Source organism: Vitis riparia, chromosome 11 (genome assembly GCF_004353265.1).
Source record: "Vitis riparia cultivar Riparia Gloire de Montpellier isolate 1030 chromosome 11, EGFV_Vit.rip_1.0, whole genome shotgun sequence".
Classification (NCBI taxonomy): Eukaryota; Viridiplantae; Streptophyta; class Magnoliopsida; order Vitales; family Vitaceae; genus Vitis; species Vitis riparia.
The window spans coordinates 10823730-10834744 of record NC_048441.1 but is presented as its reverse complement, the minus strand read 5'-3'; positions in this window follow the sequence as shown (position 1 = coordinate 10834744).

The following is an 11015-nucleotide window of genomic DNA, read 5'->3' as shown; positions in this document are numbered from 1 at the left end:
TGAATGCGAGGACAACTAATGTCAATACTACCTTATTAGATTATGAATACTAGTTCATGGGAAATGTGTATGTAATGGATAGTAGGTCACAAACTAGATCTTCATTTATTTATGTTAAGTATTAGAGTGTAGTTAATTATTTGTTATGGGATATTGAATCAACTTCGGAATTCGATTCTGAGGAAGCTAATATTTTCCTATGGGTCTCATTGGTCCTCACTCGAGCTTTAAGTTCATGGTGGCACATGCTTTGAAGGTATTTTAGGTATGGAATTCATAAGTGTGCATAAAAGCGTTTTGGAAAAAGTAAGGTTGTACTAGATCATATGAATTGCCTTTATGGATTAGGTTAATTAATTAATTGGATACTGTTAGGGAAAATTAATTAATTTGTTAGGACCTAAGTGGGCTAAATTAAGTGACTCAAGCCTAATTTGGGCTCAAGTCACTTAAGCCCATAAGGAAGCCTATATAAACCCCTTTAGGGGTTAGGGATTTAGGTTTGTCATTCAGTTTTCTAAAATTATAAGAGAAGAACCCTAGTCACCCTCTAGAGAAAGAGAAAAAAAAAACTCACTCTTCTCTTGTGTCAGGATCCATAAAGGGAAAGATAAGATAGAAAATCATTGGGTAGACAAGTTCTATGATGACCACCACGATTTCAAAGTCTTTAAAATTATAAGAACATCTAGATCACAGGAAAAGTTTTATAATGCATAAACCTAGATTCTTTGATTGTTAAAAGTTTTGTTTTTGTTTCTGTTGTTTAGGTTTTAAAGGCCTAAGAAAAGTTTCATGCACCTAGCCTAAGCCTAGGGTAGGGAACAAAGAGATTTAGGATTCCCTACAACTGGTATTAGAGTCATTGATTAGCAAAAACACATGATAGAACCTTTCTAAGTTATGCTAACTTGGTTTTGCAAGGCTTGATCTTCATCTCATAGCCCCAAAGGTGAATGCATGTGGATTTGATTTTTCTTAAATATGATGATTATAATTGTGAATATTTGTTTCCTTTTATATTGGGTTGTAAGCTCCATGTTTAGGGGTGTAGGATTTATCCTTGCTAGTAAAAAAAATAAAATGTTTTTTTACTTTCTAGATTAATTGTAAACTCCATTTTGAGGAACATAAGCTTTTCCATATAAAAATTCAATTTTTGAATCAATCTTACCCAAAGAGAAGATATAACATTTCAAAGGTCTCATCATGTTCCACATGGAGGTTCGAACCATTCAAGGTAAGTGTTTTAGAAGAAAAATGGTTGAAATCCTTATAGAAATCAGCTTTGGGTGCATAGGAAAAAGATGCAGTGCTCGAGCGTTAAGGTTTGTGCTCGAGCAGTAGTGTGAGCACTTGAGCCACTAAATAAGTACTTAAGTGGCTCAAACACTCCTTCCAACGGTGCAAGTTGTTTCTAGCACCCATCTAAAAAATATGGGGTAGTGGACAGACAATAAAGAAAAGGTTTATGGTAGCTTGCAGACTTATGTAATAGTGTGGGGTTTAGTTGTAATTTGCTTACTAATCTTAGTTTCTTGTTACAAATTAATATTTTGGTAAATTTGGATATTATCCAAATGGTATTACCAAATTTCATACATCAGGATCCCTAAGACCATGAGGGCTTTATTATTATTATTATTATTATTTCTTTTTATGCTATTTTTGTTTTAGCATATATTAAAGAGTGATAAATAATTGTATAGTAATTTTGGTTTTTTCTTAAGAAATAAATTTTCATGGGAAGTCTTTTCCGATGTTATTTTTCTATGAATTAGTTGTTAAAATTCAATTGTTATTCCTTTTAAACTATCCAATTGGTTTTTTGAATAGATAGTTCTTTAGGTTCTCCTACTATGAGAAGAGGAAAAAAAACACCTATAGTAATGGTGATCCTGTAAGCTATCCCACCCGGAGATAAAGAGGAAACCACCAAGTCCTTCAGACTCTCCCCCCAAGGGAAGGACTTTGGATGGTTTTAGATAATTCAAAAATAAGAAATAAAGAGCAATTATTTTAGCATAGGAGTCCCTATTTAAGAAGTAAATAACAAATTTGAAAAATCTCATAATAGAGAATTTATAATAAGAAATGTTACCAAAATTTTTGTGAAAAGTTTTAGTCATATAATGGAGATATAAAATATTTTAAAAATATGTTCCAAAATAGATTTTTTAATCCCTTTTAAGGAAATAAACATCTTTGGAAGATTCTCATAAAGAATATTTCATCCATTATGGAATTACTAAAGGTTGTGTTTTTGGGAGTATTTAATGGAATAAATTATTATGAAGTTTCCATGAGAATATTTATAAAGTTGGAAAAATGAAAAAATTAAGGAAAGTAAATGTTATGAGAATATTTGAATATGAGAGCTTAAGTTCCTTAGTTGATAAGTTGCTTTCAAAAATTTTAAAATCTCCTAACTTGGTAATTTCTTTATTACATTAGAGTTTTTAATTTGGAAAATAAATATTTTGGAAATCTTCATTAGATATCCTTTATCATTAAAAAGTTATTACTAAAAGGCCTAGTAATTTGAAGAAAATAAATTTCTTTGAAAGAATTTCCTACATAAAATATTTACTAAGTGGATTTGTGTAAAAGAAAGAGAATTTAATGAAAATATTTTTAAAATTTTTGAGAGTAGAAATTTTATCAAAATTTATTTTTGAAAAATATTCACAAGAAAAATTTAAAATTTTTCATGATTGACAATCTCTTATTACACTAGGCTTACAATTAAGAAATAAATATTTTTGGAAATTCTCAAAGTAGATAATTTATTCATCAAGGTAATCACTAAGGATTTAAAATACTCTTAATTAACTCAAAAGATTAAGTAGGAGAGGGCTCTAGGCAAGTCCAAGCCCTCCATCATCAAGCTCATTTTAATTTGGGTTCAACACCACCCTATTAGCAAGTTGGCTCATAGGAATCAAGGGATACGAGCTCACCATTAGACAAGACTGGATATCTCTATAGTGGGAACAACCACCTCACCTATGAGGTTCTTAACTTTGTGACATTGATGTCAAGGATAATGGTTATATACTTAATGTGATATCCCATGTCGGATAGGGTAGAAAGTTCTTGACGCTATATAAGTATAGACTCCTCTTAACTATGTAAACACGTTTTAAAGCCGTGAGAGCCCCTTTGGGAGACAATATCTACGCAATTGGGTGCGGGTCATTACAAATGGTATCAAAGTCATCCCCAACTCTAGTGTTAGGGTTTTTTTTACCCCGTGATGGGTGTTTATTTTTTTGGCCCTAAAATCCCCTAGGACACAATCAGGGCGTTGTGTTTACATGGGGGAGAGACGGTGTTTGTGATTGATTGGAGCCAAAATATGTGCTTTAGTGACACTTATTTGATATGATTTGTGTACCAAAGGACACTCAAATCACCTAACTTGACCTAAATCAAAGCTAAGACCCTAGCCATGAGTTTAACTTGTATTTTGGAGATTTATCTCAGGTTCAAGGGAAGAAAAGGTGCAAGTTGAATAACTTTAAATTTTGAAAGATCAAGAAAGGGTTAAATGAGGAAATAAGTGAATAAGACTCATGAACCATGAGGAAAGGCAAGGCAAGGATATCATGAGTTTGGAAAATGAGAAATGACCATTATGGAGTAAGAAAAAAGGCAAGAAAACATGGGAAATGAGGCATGAAGCAAGATTCAGCTGCATAGAAATTTAGAACTAAAAAAATCTGATGACAATATATACTTTAAATTTGAGGAAAAATTTGGAGTACTTTTCTAAGTCCATTTTATACATGTTATATATCGTTTCGAAGCTCAAGAAGTCAAGAGTCCAACACTTTAAATAGTGTACAATTCGGAGCTAAAATGAAAATGTTATGGCCATTTAAAAACAATTGTGCAAAGTTGAAGGGTCATTTCGAAATGAATTTGAAATTCAACTTATGAATTCGAAATTCACTTTGAAATGACCCCAATTTCGAATTCACCCACTGCCACTTTGATGTTTCGTCTCCTCTATCTCGGGAATTGGATCTAGGGCACTCCATCTACCCTAAGTGGACCCCACATGACTAGAAATTGTCATTTTATTATTTTTTAAAATCATTTTTAGGTAATTACTTTGTAATAAGTGGCCAATGAGAGTGTGCCACATGTTAGGTAATTGATGATATTATATAAACTCTCTTAGTTCTAGGTTTTAGGGATCTTGGATTTTTTTCTGGAGAGTTTGACATTGAAGGTGGAAAAAGACGAGAACTTTGGTTTGTTTTCTTTTTCTTCTTTATTAAATATATTGTTTTTAGTTTCTTTTGATTCAAATTATGGATTTTTACCCTATTATGGTTTGTGAATGTGACATCACTCCCATGAGAGGCTAAGAAGCCAACTTGGGGTTTGAAGCATGAAAACTTAAGGGCTAGGAAACCTATAAGGACGATGGGTAAATTATTATAACAATGAGATTAATTATTGGTTGGGTGACAATCTATCAAATTTTTTATCCTATCCTTGTGAGTTAGTTTAGGGAATGATATGGTAGGTTATTACCCGATACTAATGATTCTTGGTAATTCTTGATCATTGGGTATCCTCGTCATCCCTATCATTATTTGCCCTAAAACAAAGTTATAAGAAATAGGAAGGGTTAAAAAGTCAATCTTAAACTGGTAATCAATCTCATTCATTTGATGGTTTTAGGAATCTGTTTGAAAAAGGAAAAATTAGGTTTCAGATGCAATTTTGAGTTATATAACTCAACTTAATTGCAAGCGGCCAAGGATCCCAAAACCCTAAGATCATATTACTTAAAAGACCTTTGTTTTCTCTAATTTCTATACCCTAGGTTAGATTGTGGAAAGCCCCAAACTTGAATCAATCAAATTTAAAATCAATATTCATTTTTTTACTAATTTAATTTCTTTTACTTAGTTTCACATTATTCATATATTGTTTTTCACTTTAGGATTTAAACAAAAGCAATTCATTTATTCTAGTATTGACAATTTCCATAAGCTAATCGTTGAGGACGATACCTGGAGTACTAAAAAAGTCGTAGTGACTATTTCTCTAGTTTTTCTTTACCAGAGTTGCTACGTAAAAAGGCTAAGTATTTTGGTACAACAAAGAAGTTTGGTCAGTGATATCCCACATCGGATAGGAGAAAAAATTCCTAGCACCATATACGTATGAACTCTTCTTAACCCTATCAACGGATTTTAAAGTCATGATGACTCATTTGAGCCTAAAATGGACAATATCTACATAGTCAAGTGTGGGTCGTTACACTTAACTTAAATATGAAGTGGTTGAATCACCCACCACGATCTTACTTGTATAGTCCAAAGGCTAAACTTTAAGGTATATTGATCTTACCTTATGTATTGTTCGTGGTTAAGGCAAGAAAATGAATAAGAGAGAGTCTCTAACTAGTAGTAAGGTCATGATCTTCCCACCATAAGCTTGATTCTTATAATACTAGGATACCTTGTAAAAGACTATGTAGTCCTAAGAGCTTTATATTAGGATAGAGCTCTTAAAAGCATAATATGATGTAATAAATTTGGAGTTCATTATTTATCTAATAATGTTCCAATTTCACTTTTATCTATCCTTGTTCCATGTATTATACTTTATTAGCATTTTTGTCTGTATCTTTTGCATTATATATGACTTAGGTGCATTAGGAGTTGCATAGAAGATCTAAATCATGGGTTCCTTGCAAATATATGACATGTTCACAATCGATTCATAAACCTAGGCAACCTATTAGAGACTGTAGTGTACCATCTCCTAATTAGAGGGATGACTGGTCTTAGCTATTAGAATGAATTTCCTATGGTGAGTGCACTAGTGTGTATAGTTGTACATTGAACAAGACCTATAGTGAGTTATGACTTAAGGCTATCAAGTAGTCATGACTCCACCAAGTTGTTTCATTGTGTTCTCTCTCAACCTTGAGAGAATATTGAGTTTACGCTAAAGTTAGAAATGGCTTTGACCTACGAGTGAGATCTTAAGCTGATCATATATTCCCTATGGATTAGATCACTATTGATGGAAGTCAATAGCAATAGGTATTCTCAATAAAGGCACCATGATATCTCTTGGGATTAAGACAATGCGTTCCCTTAAGTGATCCTAAGAAGGTGTGTTTATGGAAACTATGGTCATAGTAATTCTTTAAGTGAAACTTGACATAGGCTCTTTGAGAGCTAAGATATGCCAATTGAACACACAATAGGAGGATTTATAACTCAAGGATGATAAAGGTAGTCTTGAAAGACCGATAGCTTTCACCTTGTTAGATTATGTACACTAGTTCATAGGAAGACTGAAAACAATAGATAACATGTCACAAACCCAAACATTTGGTATCTCATTGTTATTTACATAAGATACTGTAGTTTAGTTGATTCTTTGTAGTAGGATGTTGAATCAACTTTAGAATTTGATATGAGGAAGCTAGTATTCCTGTATGTCCCAATGATCCACGCTCTAAGTTCATATACCTTGTTGGCATGGGTTATAAGGGTCAAATTGGCTCTAGGTTCACTTTTTGAGCATAAGGGCATTTTGATAATTACATATGATTGCACAAGGGTAAGTGAACAAGGACTCTAGATTGGGCTAATTGATTAATTAGTAGGCCTTGTTGAGTTAATTAATCAATTAGGACCCGTTTTGGGCTAGATTAAGTGACCTAAGCCCTTAGTGGGCTCAAGTCACTTAAACCCAATAAGAAACCCTATAAATACCCCTTAGGGGTTAGGGTTCCCATAGTTTTTTCTATAGAATCGTCTTCCATCTCTAGAGAGAGAAAAAAAAAAGTTGTAGCCTCCACTTTCCCTTCCATCCCCACCAAAAGTGTGTCAAGATCAAAGTTCGAGTCATCATGCAAAAAACTTTAGGTTTACAAGACTTCTATGATTTCATTTTTCATCTTCACCACGTGGATTTGATTTAGGAACATCCAAATTTGAGGTATGGTTTTCATTAGCACTTTTTGAATCCCTTTAAATTTAAAAAATGTTATTTTTCCATTGTGCCTAGGATTTAGAAAAGGCCTAAGATAGTTATGCATGTTCTTAACCTAATCCGAGCTTGGGAAATGAAGAGACCTAGGTTTTTTCTATCACTTTATATTATTGGTAAACTATTGTTATACCTTAAATACTCAATTATGTATGCATGGTTTTTTTTTTTTTTTTTTTGTTATAGATATCATATCTACTTATTATCACTCCCTTTCTCATTATAGACCAAGCCCAAGTAATCATTTGGATTAGATTTTAATTTGGATATAGTATTTAATTGCAAAGAAGTTAATTTAGGTAAAACTAACTATTCCTTATGAACTACCCTAGTAGGAAGAAAGAGTGGTATATTAAAGGTGGCTTTAAACAGATCAAAAGACCAAGTGTTTCATACTTGGTTCTTTGGATAATGTGTTACAATAACAACACATGTTTATTACCAATGACTTTGATAATCTATTTTTAGTCTGCAAGGGTTATTTGGTGATAGTGGCAAGTCAACTAGATGTGCTACCCTTAGGACTAATATGAACACTAAGATTTATATGATTTTAGAGACCTTGCTAGTTTCCTTCAGGATGATTAAGAGGATTCTTAAAGAACATAGAGGTATTCATATGGAAGTCAAGGGTTCTTTCGGTTCTTCTACTAAGAAAAAAAAAAACACCAAATAAAGGAATGTTCAAGAATGGAATAAGAAATAAAGCTTAGGGGTAACTAATTCCTTTGTGCCCTTCTTGGACACTAGAAAAGGAATGTATGTTTACTTAAGGAAAAAAAAAAAGTGAATATCATTTTCTCGTTGTTGAATATATGGTGGTAGACTTTAGCAATTATGGTGAATATATTTCAAGTCCACTATTTGTAAGTCTTTACAAGTTTTTCAATAAGTGAGAAAGTTAAATAATAGGATTGTACTTACCTTACTTTCAATTGCAAGGTTATTTGTGTAGGCAAGTGGGAGGTACTATTTCTTCCATGTATTGCTCCATTATCACTTTGTCAAGTGATGAAAATAGTCAGACCTCATGAATGAACCTAACACTAACAAAACATTTGACGTCTAAACCTAGGTCATATTAATCTAAATAGGATCCAAAGCTAGTTATATATGAACTTTTTTTATTTTAGAAGATCTCCCAATCTACGAATCCTATATAGATGACAAAATGATCAAGAAGATCTTTATTGTTAAAGAACTTAGAGCAAAGGAATGTTTGAAGATAGTGTATACTAACATGTATGGACCTTTTAGCATGCATGCATGCATAGGGAGGTATGGGTACTTCATCACTTATTGATGAATACTCTAGGTTTGGATATACGTACTTGGTACATAGGAAGTTTGATACCTTGGATACGTTTATTGAATTTAAAGTGAAATTGGACAATTTATTGGGTAAACATATTATACACTTCGATTGGATCGAGGTGACATGTCTAGTAAGTTTGAATCTTCCTATAGAGAGCATGAAATTATATTCTAGTTGTGTGCACCAGGGCTCCATTGCAAAATGGAGTAGAAGAAAGAAGAAATTAAATTTTGATAGACATAGTAAGATCAATTATTGGTTTCTCATCATTTCTTATATTCTTTTGGGAATACGTCTAAGAGATTGTGCTATACATTCTTTACTTAAGAGGTATATCAGTTTGTAAGATATTCAAGAAGATTATTAGAAATCATTTTCCAATAAAAAAGTTGTTTAATCTTTTATACTAAGCTCTAAGGGCTTTCCTTCGAGCACAAAGAACATTTTCTTAAAACATGATCGAAAAAAGGAAACGAATTATGGGAAAGATTTCATATTAGAAAAATGAAAATCAACATAAAGATAGTTGTTTTATCTTAAAATGGAAAATATTAAAATAAAAAAATAAGATCGATTTTTATCTCTATTTTTAATTTTAAATATCTTCTTAACTAAATTTTATTTTTATTTCAAAACAGCTAATGGAGTCTTACTTGAATTATAAGACTATTTGATAAAGTGATTAGATGAAATTATAAAATGAATTGTTATTTAAAATAAAAATAAAGAAAGTGAAGTTAAAGATAGTATAAAATGAATTAAATTTTAAAAAATAATCTAAAGAATCAAAATTAACACTTTTATCTTAAATAAAAAATTTTAAATAATAAATTTAGATCAATGAACTATAAATTTTATAAGGAGAAACATAAATTTTTAACAAGTGCTTTTTATTTATTTTTAATTTCAAATATATTTTTAACTTTTATTTGATTTTAAAATTTTATCTTTTTTAATTAAATCTATTTTTACATTTTATTTTATTTTTATTTTTAGGTAATTAACATAGTCTTAGTCGGATTCTAAGACTAGAGGATAAAATGCTTAGTTAAATTATAAAATTATTTTTATTTTAAAAAATTATTAGAAGAACTAAAATTAATATAAAGATAATGGTTTTTATGTTAAATAAAAAACTAAAAAAATAAATGAGCTGTAAATTTTATTAGGAGACACATAACTTTTAAAAATGTAGTTTATTTCTATTTTAAATTTTAAATATGTTTTTTTTTTACTTTTATTTGTAATTTTAATATAAAAATAGTGGGCCAAATCTTAGTTAAATTCTAAGATTATTGGATAAGGTGATAAGACGAAATTGTGAAATTAAATTTTTATTAAAAAAAAAAAAGTTAATGGAGGTAGTAAGGAAAGAAAAAAAAATATTAAGGAAAATAATTTTTTTATATTTGATTTCACCATGGAAAATACGAAGAAAAAAAAAATCAAATATAATTAAATTAGTAAATTTTTTTTATATTTTAAAATTATTTAATTTTTATATAATGGAAAGAAATAAGTGAAATGAGTTTGAGGAATATATAAAAATAATTTATTAAGTTTAAAAATATTTTTTATTTTTCTTAGCTTTTTATTTACTTTTATTTTTGTTTTTTGTTTTTTTTCTCTCACATTTTCTCTTAAATTTTTTGGCAACCAAATCATAACCTTAAAGTTCTATGAATAAGAGGCTAGTAACTATGCTTCTAAATGCCTTATTCAACTTTGAATTATATTTTTTGTTTGATAACTAGTGGAAACTCATGGGAATCCAGAAGAATTTCATTTGCTTGTAGGCTTGACAAAGGTTAGAGTTTCTAACCCTACCTCAAGTTGGGTTTGATGGGCTTACGCATTTTAATATATGGTTAATTTCATTCATATTTTTTGATGCTTTGGTTAAATACATCTAGCTTCGATTAAGTTTAAAATTCCATCGTGTATTAGTGGTGGAGCCAGGATTTGGGTTTGGAGGGTAACCTTTAAAACATATGTAAAATTTGTCAATTATAAAAAATGTTGGCTTTAGCCTAATTGGCAGCCATTACACTTTTGAGGGGGGTCAAACACTAGATCCAAGTGGTTCAATTCCCCTTGTGAGAAGTGGGATTTATATATATATATATATATTTAAGAGGGTATCTGCCTCTCAGCTTTGCCTGAATTTGCTCTTGATGCACCTTTCTTATTGTGAGTGAGAGAGGAAATGAATGAAAATAATAAATAAAAAAGAAGTATTTGATGAAATTTCAAATCTTCGAGAGTGGATGTATTTAGCCAAAAGTTAAAAAAAAAAAAGGACTAAAATTAGCCTTCTAACCTATTCAAGTTACTTCTCAACCACAGTGAACAATGGTTTAATCATTTACACAAAAGACACAAAAGATGAGGATCATGAGATGAATTGAGTAGGTTGGAAGACAGAACCATTGAAAAGTATTATATGAGGAGAGGCCATAGAATGTAGCAATGAATGGTAGGATATTTGGCCAAGATTTGAATCCATAATTATAGGGATTCAATTTAGTGATTCATCTAATGAAAAAAAAAAGGTTTTTGTTTTCAGTAGTATGATGATGGACAAAGTCCAAAATTTCAAACTATTTTTCTTTCAATAATCATGCTTAGGGATACCGGGTCAGAGGTAAGGGGTTATGATTTGGAACCATCT